Source organism: Podarcis liolepis (assembly GCF_965112155.1).
Source record: "Podarcis liolepis genome assembly, chromosome: 2".
Lineage (NCBI taxonomy): Eukaryota > Metazoa > Chordata > Lepidosauria > Squamata > Lacertidae > Podarcis > Podarcis liolepis.
Window position 1 is genome coordinate 110,337,100 of NC_139555.1, and position 12,568 is coordinate 110,349,667.

At 46.4% G+C, this 12,568-nt stretch overlaps 1 protein-coding gene across 3 annotated transcripts in view; it reads right to left on the reverse strand.

Annotated features, from left to right (window-relative positions):
• The window catches only part of LOC310701799 (uncharacterized protein), a 74,284-nt gene that overhangs the window by 13,551 nt on the left and 48,165 nt on the right, over positions 1 to 12,568 (reverse strand). Inside the window, exon 1 of one of the 3 annotated variants that reach the window (XR_014523102.1) lies at positions 889 to 1,055. The exons of the other annotated variants lie outside the window; for them this stretch is intronic. The gene's annotated coding sequence lies outside the window, so the exon portion shown is untranslated. Of the gene's footprint in view, positions 1 to 888; positions 1,056 to 12,568 lie in introns of those variants that run through there. 3 annotated transcript variants of the gene reach the window in all.

Here is a 12,568-nt window from a genome sequence, read left to right on the forward strand (position 1 = left end):
TTAGAGTTGGAAGGGACCCAAGGGTCATCTAGTCCAACCCCCCTGCAATGCAGGAATCGCGGCTAAAAAGCGTCCATGACAGATGGCCATCACTTGTGAGGTTGCCCCTGTTGCTCCTAAGTCTTGGTTAAGGGTAGCTCCACCCTAAGTTACTCCATGGAGTTGTATGCAACTTCCCTACTTACTGAACTTTGGCAATGGACTCTGAGGTTGGCCGGGCTGAAAGTGAGAGACAGTGACTGGCCCAAGGTTACTCAAGGAATTGAGCAGGTAAGTGGAGTTTGGAATTCCCCACCTTATTACCACATCTTTGAAGTAACCACCGCTAACTTTCATTACACGAAAGGCTGCTCATTACTGTATTGTGAGAAATTGCAAGTTTCAGCAGAAAGTGCAAATCTCTTAAATAATATTATGCAATTCTAAAAACAATACCGTTTTCGTTCAGAATAACACGAAACAACACAAACAATGGGTACTGATCACCAGATACAAAGCAAAATACAATCACGATGTGTTTAAGGCAGAAGATTATAGCAGCATGTTCAGTTAAGCCCCAAATATGTATGCGTTACAGAGGGTGTAGGTTCCTCTGGGTGAGAGTTAATAAAAGAAATGAACATAAACCAATTGGCGTCAAATGCACGAAACTTTTTGTTTTTTTAAAAAATTCTCTTCTTAAATGGCATTCCTCTTAAAGGACACCCTGCTCGAATGTTTGCTCGGAAATCCCCATCGTTTTGAACAAGACTTCTCCCCACCTCCCATCCCGGATAAAAGTTCAGAAAGGAAGAAAGTGGTTGAAGCAATTAGCAGCTAGAGGAGATTTTCAAGTTAAGAGAAAAGAGACTCGCCCCGGCCCCGCGCACAGGCCCATCACCTACCGACCTGGTTAGAAGAGGGCTGCCTTTGTCGCTACTCGGCTCGATGGCTCTCTGCCTCGGGGAGGAAAGGAAAGGGAGGGAGGCAGCGCGGAGTGTACGCCTGGGCGCAAGCGCGCGTGTGTGCAGAAAATCGGAAACTTTCTTTTCTTCTTTAGACAGAAGAAACGACTGCAGGAGGACGTGAGTGGGTGGTGGTAGGTGTCACACGGAAGGGACATCTTATCCTTAAGGAGCATAATGTCCCGGGGAGCACTATTTAGTTCACAGGGGGCGGAGGAATGAATGAATGGATGACAGGTGTAAGAAGAGCTGATCTGGAATCTACACACACACACAGGAGCAAACTCCTAGGGGCAGAGGGGTCTTCGTCCCAGTGGCGTAGCGTGGGTTGTCAGCACCCGGGGCAAGGCAAGTAATTTGCGCCCCCTAACCCGTGGATTTGCGCCCCCTAACCCTAACCCCCAGATGTTGCGCCCAGTGCGGCCGGGCCCCCTGGAACCCCCCACGCTACGCCACTGCTTCGTTCCCCCCCCATGGAATATTTTAGAGGGCTGCACCCCCCCCCAAGTTGATGGGCATTGCCATTCAAATACTGTGGGTGTACCCAATCATATGATTGATTATGAGGAGCGGGGCTTATCTCCCTCCCCCCAATGTTTTATTCAAGTTTGCACCCCTGCACACACAAATCAAGAGAGAAAGAAAGACGTGGAAAGGAACTGGGGAGCCCAGAACCCGCAGCGCCTACGCTAAACTTCCTATCAAGGAGGAGGCGAAACGGACGCGGGGATCCTCGGTTCTCTTTGCCCAAAGTCCGCTGACAATTGCCCTTAACATTTGGAAATGGAGACCTTCCTGGAACATGTGAACTGGGCAGGACCTTCGCTCAGCATCGGAGCACCAGCTTTGCACGCACAAGGGCCCAGATGCGACCCCCAGCAACAAAAGTAGGGCTGGGAATACCCCCCCACACCTCTAAAACTCTGAAGAGCTGCTGGCAGCCAGTTTGAACAAGACTGAGCTAGATGCAGAGGCCTAGGTAAGGATGCTGACTTGAATAAAATATTGGGGGGGGGGCACAAAAATGATCACAAGACACCGTTTGAATGGCAATGCTCATCCATTTTGGGGGAAACCCATCCCCCTCAAATATTTTATGGGGGGAGCAAGCGGCCTCGACCCATGGAAAAGGCCGGCTTTATGCTGGCGGAGGGAAAAGAACCCAGTTATCTGCAGCACAATTGGCCAGTTACTTAAGTATTTTTATTTATTTACTTGCTTTGGGAGTCAGCTGCCCCCCCCAGCAGTTGGCTACTATGCCAGTCCTATTCCAGAGTAGACCCAGTGGACTAGCGTTCCGCAGGACTACTCAGAAGTCCCATCGCCTCGGCAGCATGGGACTTCTCGTTATCCCAGCAACGGCGCGCAGAGCTGCTGCAGCCGGGCTTTCCTCTGGGACAAGCCTCGTCTCAAACAGCCACGGACTTTTGCTTCTCCCCGGCCGCCGCCGCCCCCCCCCCCCAGACCGCGAAAGCCCGTGGAGATTCAGACTCGCCTGTCCCGTCACTACGCTCGGTTATGGGAAAAGACCCTGACTTACTTGGTTTGATCGCAGCCTTCCTTCTATTCCCCACCCAACAGCCGCTTTGCAGCGAGGAAAGAGACGTGACCGGGGGTGCGGGTAGCAACACCCCCCGTCCTGACCCCGCCTTCAACTCACCCCATACGGAGACGAGTTAGCATAAACGGGTGGACTGATGTGATTCGGGTAACCCAGGCCCACGGTTTTTCCTTTCTGTGGTTTTTCTGGACTGGGCAGTCGCCCAAACAAAACAGCCGGAAGTCTTTGGTGAAAATGTGACTTGGGCTTTTGCGCTCCTGTGATGAAATATCAGAAAGAACTGTTCAGAAAGTGAAAGACAGTAGAGGCGGTGGGCTCTCCTTCCTTGGGAGGTTTTTCAGCAGAGCTTGGATGGCCACCTGCCATGGATGCTTTAGCTGAGATTCCTGCATCGCCGGGGGTTGGACTAGATGACCCTAGGACCCTTTCCAATTCTACAATTCTATTTCTGTAAAGGCGCCTCGGGGTTCTGCCTTGATTGCCCCCATTTTCACCTGCGGCTGTGGCATTGCTCCTTCCAAAAGCCTAGTTAATGCTTTTTAGGCTTAGGTAAGGAGCGTAGGGGGTGGTTCTGTGGGTTAAACCACAGAGCCTAGGACTTGCCGATAAGAAGGTCGGCGGTTCGAATCCCCATGACGGGGTGAGCTCCTGTTGCTCTGTCCCTGCTCCTGCTAACCTGTTCGAAAGCACCTCAAAGTGCAAGTAGATAAATAGGTACCGCTCTGGCGGGAAGGTAAACGGCGTTTCCGTGCGCTGCTCTGGTTCGCCAGAAGCAGCTTAGTCATGCTGGCCACATGACCTGGAAGCTGTACCCCGGCTCCCTCGGCCAATAAAGCGAGATGAGCGCCACAGCCTGAGAGTCGGTCACAACTGGACCTAATGGTCAGGGGTCCCTTTACCTTTAAGGATCTTAGGAGCCAACTCCTAGCCTAGGGGCCGAGTTCCCCTTTGGGTGGATTCTGGACCTTGCTAGAACCCTCAGGCCTCTTGCCCGAAGCCGCTCCTCTTTGCTGCTTTCTCTGCTATAGAGAAGGGGCTCGCCCAGCCATCACATCGCTCCCCAAGCAGAAGTTGAACTGTTGCTGCTTTCTCCCGAGTGGTGGGGAGAAGCTGCACCTCTCGGATTTCTGCCTGCTGAAAAGGCATAGAAAGGAAAGAGCAAATCCAGGAGGGGAAATGAGTGGCAGCAGGAAGAGAAGAAGACAGGCCCCTGAGAAAGAAATTCCATTGAAGAAGGAAACCCAGTTGCATGGATGTAATTGCCACTGAATTCAATAGGACTTAATTCTAAGTAGACATATTTTTGCCCCCAATGTATTTGGGTAGTGGTGGGGGCTGTGGGTGGCTGCCCTGGTCTCCCTTAAGTCTGTTTGCCCCGGAGACCCATTGGAAAATTGGGAGGAGGCAGTCCAGCTTTTACTCTGCTTGCTTTGACTGGCATCCTAGCCTCATTTGTTGTTGTTTTTGTTTAGTCATTTAGTTGTGCCCGAGTCTTCGTGACCCCATGGACCAGAGCACGCCAGGCACTCCTGTCTTCCACTGCCTCCCGCAGTTTGGTCAAACTCATGCTGGTAGCTTCGAGAACACTGTCCAACCATCTCGTCCTCTGTCGTCCCCTTCTCCTTGTGCCCTCCATCTTTCCCAACATCAGGGTCTTTTCCAGGGAGTCTTCTCTTCTCATGAGGTGGCCAAAGTATTGGTGCCTCAGCTTCTAATGACCCCCCCCCCAAAAAAAATTCATTGGTTTCTACACACCCACCCATCTCTCCATCTTCCATCCAGGCAAGCAAGACCCATCTTCATTGTTCCAGCCAGGCAGATTTTTATTTCAGTTCATAGATGGACCCCTGGGCTTTGCTCTTGTTGTGAGGGGCGTTCCCCTTCTCACCAGTTAATGACCACTTTTTGTTGTGTTCAAAACCTGCCTAAAGAGGCCTTCACTTGTCTGCAGAAACCACACACAGCACAAACCCTCTTAATGTCTGCAAGTGCTCAGGAAATGAGCCATCTTCTGCAGCAGACAAAAATATGAACCTGAGAGGAAACTGTTGGAGGCCAAGCAAGTCAACTAACACCCTGTTTTTGCAATGGCCAGTCAGATGTCACCCAGGTATATTCAAATAAAGAAAAAAAGCAACAGGATACTATCCAAAATGTCACAAAATAACAAGCAACCTTTTGACTCTTCAATAATAGCTTACCGGGCTGGATGCCCAGCAAAAAATTGTCCTTGTTGTCCTCCCTCCCTTGTCCTAGGATTAAAAATGGGACTTTTCTTTTTTCTTTTTCTTTTTCTGCAGGTTGAGCATGTGCTATACTACTGAGTTAAGGACCTTCCCAACTGGGTTTGGGAATCTTTTTATTAATTTATTTACTTTCTAATTATTTTTTAAAACTGTGTAACGAACACAGCCAGTCAAAAATGTAACAAAAGAGAAAACAAATGTTAACAAAATCTAAACTATAATCAGCTAAGCAGAATGAGAAACGAAAATACTGAGGGGCTTCTGTGTGCAGACACCATTGCAGAAAGTTTTCTAATAAACAGAGATACAGCATTTAAAGAGAAACCAATATTTAACATTTAACATATCCATACATTGGAATATACCCTAGAGCAGTGGTTCTCTTTCTTTTTCTCTAGGCCACATGCTAAGAATAAAAACTTGCATGGGCCATACTGAATTTTTTATTTTTTTTAAATTGTTTGTGGAAATACATGGCCTCCAGTACTAAGGCTCCAATACTTTGGCCACCTTATGAGAAGAGAAGACTCCCTGGAAAAGACCTTGATGTTGGGAAAGATGGAGGGCACAAGAAGAAGGGGACGACAGAGGACGAGATGGTTGGACAGTGTTCTCGAAGCTACTAAGATGAGTTTGACTAAACTGCGGGAGGCAGTGGAAGACAGGAGTGCCTGGCGTGCTCTGGTCCATGGGGTCACGAAGAGTCGGACACAACTAAATGACTAAACAACAACAACAACATGGCTGGGGATGGGGAACAACAACTAGCAGTGCCTGATTTATAATATAGAACACAACTACTTTATAATATGATGGTGGGACATCCAGAAAGTATACGTTCATAAGAACAGGAATAATCCCCAAAATATACCCTACGTATGTATAAGCATGAGATTTATTCTATACAGTGGTACCTCGGGTTACATACGCTTCAGGTTACATACACTTCAGGTTACAGACGCCGCTAACCCAGAAATAGTGCTTCAGGTTAAGAACTTTGCTTCAGGATGAGAACAGAAATTGTGCTCTGGCGGCGGGGCAGCAGCAGGAGGCCCCATTTGCTAAAGTGGTGCTTCAGGTTAAGAACAGTTTCAGGTTAAGAATGGACCTCTGGAACGAATTAAGTACTTAACCCGAGGTACCACTGTATTCTGTACTAAATATGAGAGCTATACTATACTATGTTACATTGAAATGTTTAAATGTTTCTTGGATTGTCCTTGATTCTTCCTGCAACGCTCCCCATGGCATGGCATGCCCTTTGAGAACCGCTGTCCTAGGGACTTTGCTTTTGTTGTCTGAAGAATGTATAGAGGCAATTCAGCTCTTATCTGTTTTTTTGCAGTCATATCTCTCTACATGTTTATTTCCTCCCAATAATCTTGGCTTTCATGTAAGGCTTCTGTATCAGGGCTAACTGCACAGTGCTGTTAAATTAGTCCCTTTAATATCCTCCCGTTTCTTATTCATTCAGTTGACATTGTGCCCTTCCTCCCAAGGGAGCCGAGGGCAGCAAACACATCATTAAAATAACATCATTAAAAAAACATTATTTCAGTGTTCTCACCATTTATTTACTTTTAACAATTGGCCTTCTCTCAGCCAAATCCAGGCTAGAATTTAGACACTCCTGCCCTAGAACAAACTACTGTGCTTGTGTAAACTAAATACCACATGGGTTTTATTTAAAGAAAACTGCTTTTTATCACGTATTACACAAAATCAATCTGCTGGGTCCTTCCCACTTGTCTCTGGGGATTTTGGTGAGAGTTTCCACCTGGTATGCAGTGATGTGGTGATACATCGACATGCAGGGGCTTGTCAGGGCAGCCACATAACAAGCCCCACAAACCACACACACTCCCCAATTGACTCAAAGAAGGCTGGCAGCTGTATAAAGGAGAAGTGAAATTATTGTGGTGACGACTATTCATGTAAGAGCAGCCTGCCAGGTCAAGCCAACAGCCCATCTAGTCCCAGCTTCCTGTTCTCACAGTGGCCAACCAGATGTCTGTGGGAAACTTGCAAGCAGGGTCCAAGCAGAAGAGCACCCTCCCTTCCTATCAGGCGACAGCCCCAAAATAGTATTGCTCTGTTATGCCTTGGGCCAGGGGTCTGCAACCTTTTAGACAAAAAGAGCCACTTGGACCCGTTTCCGAAGAAAAAAAAACTGGGAGCCGCAAAACTCGTCATTATAAAAATAACTTTTTTGTCACTTTTTATTATTTCTTTGTTTGACCCCTCAGAATTACTTCTCCTCATAGAAATAAACGTTAAATTAACAAGTTACCTTTTTTGTGTGTGTGTTCTTCACTCCCCTTCAAAACAGTGGCCAGCGTACATGCCCCCTTTCAATGCAGTGACCAGCGTACATGTCCCTTACAATGTAGCATGCGGGCGGGCGGGAAGGTGACGTCGGGACGGTGCGTGACTAAGGCACGCACCGCCCCCATGCGACGTCACAGCCAGTACAGCGCCCGCCACAGTGGGGAGTGTCGGGGCGCACAATGTGCCTCCTCCCGTTAGTATCCGCCCCGGAGCTGCGGCAAAGGTGTAAAAGAGCCACATGCGGCTCTGGAGCCGCGGGTTGCAGACCCCTGCCTTGGGCAGACCACACCTGGAGTACTGTGTCCAGCTCTGGGTGCCACAGTTTAAGAAGGGTGTTTGCAAGCTGGAACACGTGCAGAGGAGGGAGACCAAGATGATCAAGGGTCTGGAACCCAAGCCTTGTGAGGAACGGTTGAAGGAGCAGGGCATGTTTAGGCTGGAAAAGAGGAGAGCGAGAGGAGATAGGATAGCCATCTTCAAATGTTTTAAGGGCTGTCACATGGGAAAGGGAGCAAACTTGCTTTCTCCTGCTTTGGAGGGGTAGATTCTGATGAAACATTAGGAAGAACTTTCTGACAGTTAGAACTATTTGACAGTGGGAGGGACTCCCTCGAAAAGGTGGTAGACTCTCCCTCATTCAGGGCCGGATTGAGGTTTGATGAGGTCCTAAGATACAGAAGGTAATGGGGCCCTTTATATGTCCTGCTGTCCTTCATCAACAACAAATTGTCATTGTTTTTTGTGTTGAATATATGCTATATGGTAATTTCTGGAGCTAATAGGTCCAACACAACACAAAACACTGTTGCTGTTTGTAGGTTTTATTTTACTTGTTTCTATCTTATATTGTGGAAATGTACATTCAGGGTTTTTTCCCCTTTAAATTTTTGGGGCCCCCAAGAGAGTGGGGCCCTAAGATATATCCTGTTCAGCTTATACATAAATACGACACTGGCCATAAGGCATAAAGCATATATGCCATAAGGCAATAGGCATATATGCCATGTGGAATAAGGGATTAGGCATACAGTATACACGATAAGGCATAAGGCATATAAACCGTAAGGCATAAGGTATTAGGCATACAGTATATGCCATAAGGCATAAGGCATATAAACCATAAGGCATTAGGCATACAGTATATGCCATAAGGCATAAGGCATATAAACCGTAAGGCATAAGGGATTAGGCATACAATATATACCATAAGGCATAAGGGATTAGGCATACAGTACATGCCATAAGGCATAAGGCATATAAACTGTAAAGCATAAGGGATTAGGCATACAGGATATGCCATAAAGCATAAGGGATTAGGCATACAGTATATGTCATAAGGCATAAGGTATATAAACCATAAGGCGTAAGTGATTAGGCATACAGGATATTCCATAAGGCATAAGGTACATATGCCATAAGGCATAAGGCATTAGGCATACAGTATATGCCACAAGGCATAAGGCATATAAACCGTAAAGCATAAGGGATTAGGCATACAGGATATGCCATAAGGCATAAGGCATATATACCATAAAGCAGAAGGGATTAGGTAAATAGGCAGTAAGGGATAAGTGATTAGGCATATATGACATAAAGTATAAGGAATTAGGCATATATGCAATAAGGTATAAGGTATTAGGCATATATTGAATGAGGCATTAGGCATACAGTATACGCCATAAGGCATAAGGCATATAAACCGTAAGGCATAAGGGATTAGGCACATATACCATAGAGCAGAAGGGATTAGGTAGATATGAAGTAAGGGATAAGGCATACAGTATACGCCATAAACCATTGCTTGGTCCCTGCTCCTGCCAGCCTAGCAGTTCGAAAGCACGTCAGAGTGCAAGTAGATAAATAGGTACCGCTCTGGGGGGAAGGTAAATGGCGTTTCCGTGTGCTGCTCTGGTTCGCTAGAAGCGGCTTAGTCATGCTGGCCACATGACCTGGAAGCTGTACGCCAGCTTCCTCGGCCAATAAAGTGAGATGAGCACCGCAACCCCAGAGTCGGCCACAACTGGACCTAATGGTCAGGGGTCCCTTTACCTTTATAAGCCAAAAGGCATAAGGCATATAAGATGTGAGGCATAAGGCATATATACCATAAAGCAGAAGGGATTAGGTAGATATGCAGTAAGGGATATTGGATTAGCCATATATCACATAAAGTATAAGGAATGAGGCATATATGCAATAAGATATAAGGGATTTGGCATACAGTATATAAAGCATAAGGCAACAGAACCTCACAAATTGTCCAGATGTTCATATATTGCTTTCCCACCCTAAGTTATTCCAAGGAGTTCAGTGCAACTTCCCTGCCTACTGAACTCTTGCAACCGACCCTGTGAGGTTAGCCGGGCTGAAACCGAGAGACATTGACTGGTGCGAGGTCATCCAAGGAATTGAGCAGGTAAGCGGAGTTTGGAATTCCCCTCCTCTTTACCACATCCTTGAAGTAACCACCGCTAACTTTCATTACACGAAAGACTGCTCATTACTGTAATGCATCACTGAGAAATTGCAAGTTTCAGTAGAAAGCGCAAATCTCTTAAATAATATTATGCAATTCTAAAAACAGTATCGTTTTCATTAAGGATAACATGAAACAACACAAACAATGGGTACTGATCACCAGATACAAAGCAAAACACAATCATGGTGTGTTTAAGGCGTAAGGCTAATAGATATAAGGCAAATATGCCATAAAGCATAAGAAATTAAGCATATATGCCATAAACCAAGGCATAAGGCATATATGCCATAAGCAGGGCCAGATTTAGGTTCGATGAGGCCCTAAGCTCCTGAAGGTAATGGGGGTCTTTTATATATCCAGCTGTCCTTTGTCAACAACAAATTGTCACTTTTTTGTGTGTTGAATATATGTTATATGGTAATTTATGAACCTAATAGGTCCATACACAACACAACACACCAAACTGTTCCTGTATGTAGGTTTTATTTTATTTGTTTTTTATCTTATATTTTGGAAATGTACATCCAGTTTTTTCTTTAAAAATTTTTTTGGGGACCCCAAGAGAGTGGGGCCCAGAGCTATAGCTTGTTTAGTTTATACGTAAATCCAGCACTGCCTTCATTAGAGGATTTTAAACAAAGGGTGATTGCCATCTGTCATGGACATATGAGCCAACTCCTAGGCGCTGAGGTCCCTTCGCCCCCCAATAAAATATTTGAGGGGGCTGCCCCCCAAGTTAATGGGCATTGCCATTCAAATGGTGTGTATATGCCGTATCATGTGATCAGTTATATGGGGCGGGTCTTACCTGCCCCCCCCCTATAATATTCAAGTTGGCACCCCTGGTTATGGATGTTTTAGTCAAGATTACTGCATTGCAATGGGTTGGATGACTGGGTTCCTTCCAACTCTACAATTCTGTTTCTATTAAAATGTGAAAAAATCATTCATAATAAAGCTTGGGCTACTATCACTTCATGCACATAGAAGTTAGATGTACAGTAGCACCATAACATTATTAATTATGCAAATGTGTATGTGTGTATGTTTTAAAAATACTATACAGTGCTACCTCTGGTTATGAACTTACAGTCATACCTCATGTTACATTTGCTTCATGTTACGTTCTTTCAGGTTACATCCCGTAGCGACCCAGAAGTACCGGAAAGTGTTACTTCCAGGTTTCACCACTTGCACATTTTGCAGATGCACCGCTGTGGGTTGCGCTCTTTTCATGTTGCGAATGGGCCTCCGGAACGGATCCCGTTCACAACCAGAGGTACCACTGTAATTCGTTCCGGACGTCCGTTCTTAAGCTGAAACCATTCTTAATCCTGAGACGCGCTTTCGCGAAAGAGGTTTCCCGCTGCGCTCACGCCTCTGGTGCATGATTTCCGTTAGCATCCTGGGGCAAAGTTCGCAACCAGGAGCAGCTACTTCCATGTTAGCGGAGTTCGTAACCTGAAGCTTTCATAACCAGAAGCGTTTGTAACCAGAGGTACCACTGTATAGCAGGCATGTGAAAGTCTAGTTCAGGATGAGGAGAGGGTGGGGTGTTTAATCTCTTACCCTTTGATCTTTTATCATTGCCTGAGGACACTACTTGGTGGGAGGAAGCAGTACCAGGGAGGAGTGTTTGCTCATCCTTGGCTGGGTCATCTCTGGAAGGATGTAGGAACTTGGGTGAGAGTCAGATTACAGTTCCAAACTGTATGCTTGACAAGTGGCAATTTTTATTGGTGGTTGCCTCATCTCCTTAATGTTATTTGTCCCCTGGGCTTCAGATGACCCACCTCCGGATTATTTTATTATTTGTTATGACATTTATATCCCACCTTTCCTCCAGGACGAAAGGGAGAAACATGCTAAGAGGAGGGCATGCTTGGCAAACCCTCACCGTGATCAACTCCCGCCTGGAAACCAATGTCCCCACTGTGGAAGGACGTGGATCCAGAATTGGCCTCCACAGTCACTTACGGACTCACTGCTAAAACCATGTTTATGGAAGACAATCTTACTCAGCTACGAGTGATCACCAAAGAAGAAGAAGAGATTTCATCCTCGCAGCAAGCATGTGAGGTAAGTGAGAACCTGTGACTCACTCCAAGGCAGGCATAGGCAAACTCGGCCCTCCAGATGTTTTGGGGCTATAACTCCCATGATCCCTAGCTACCAGGACCAGTGGTCAGGGATGATGGGAATTGTAGTCCCAAAACATCTGGAGGGCCGAGTTTGCTTATGCCTGTTCCAAGGTCACCCACTGAGTTTCATGGCTGATTAGGGGATTTGAGCCCTGGTCTCTCAGGGCCTAGTTTGTCAGAGATTTTCCGAGGCACCGTTTCCTGTGCAAATGTCTTGCCTGCCTCTGAGAAGCTATGAAGAGCTCCTCCTCCAGAGCTGAGCCTGACAATCGGAGATCTGCTCCACCTCACCAGGTTTGATCATGATTAGGTGATCGTACCCAACTCAAGTACGTTGACAGAGTAGAGACTTGCGGTGCAAATCCTAAACATTGTACTCAGAAATAACTCCTATTGTATTCAATGAGCTCAATTACTTCCAGGTATGTGAGATTAGGACTGCAGCCTAGGAGGCCTTGACTACCGTATTTTTTGCACTATAACACTCACTTTTTTCCTCCTAGAAAGTAAGGGGAAATGTCTGTGCGTGTTATGGAGGGAATACCTACGGGTGGCATGCCTACGGATTTTCCTCCTCTAAAAACTACGTGCGTGTTATGGTCAGGTGCGTGTTATAGAGCGAAAAATACGGCAATTATTCATGTACCACCAGGCACAGCATCCTCCAGACATTGCTGAACTACAACTCCCATCTTCCCTGACCATGCTCATTCTGGATAGGGCTGATGAGAATTAGGAGCACAACAACATGGAGAGGGCAACCGGTCCCCCGCCCTTGATGAATACAGCACTGCCCAAGGTCCCTGCTCCAAAGGCAATACAATAGGGAGAGAGACAACCAAAGGATGGGTGGTGCAATGGATGAGCGA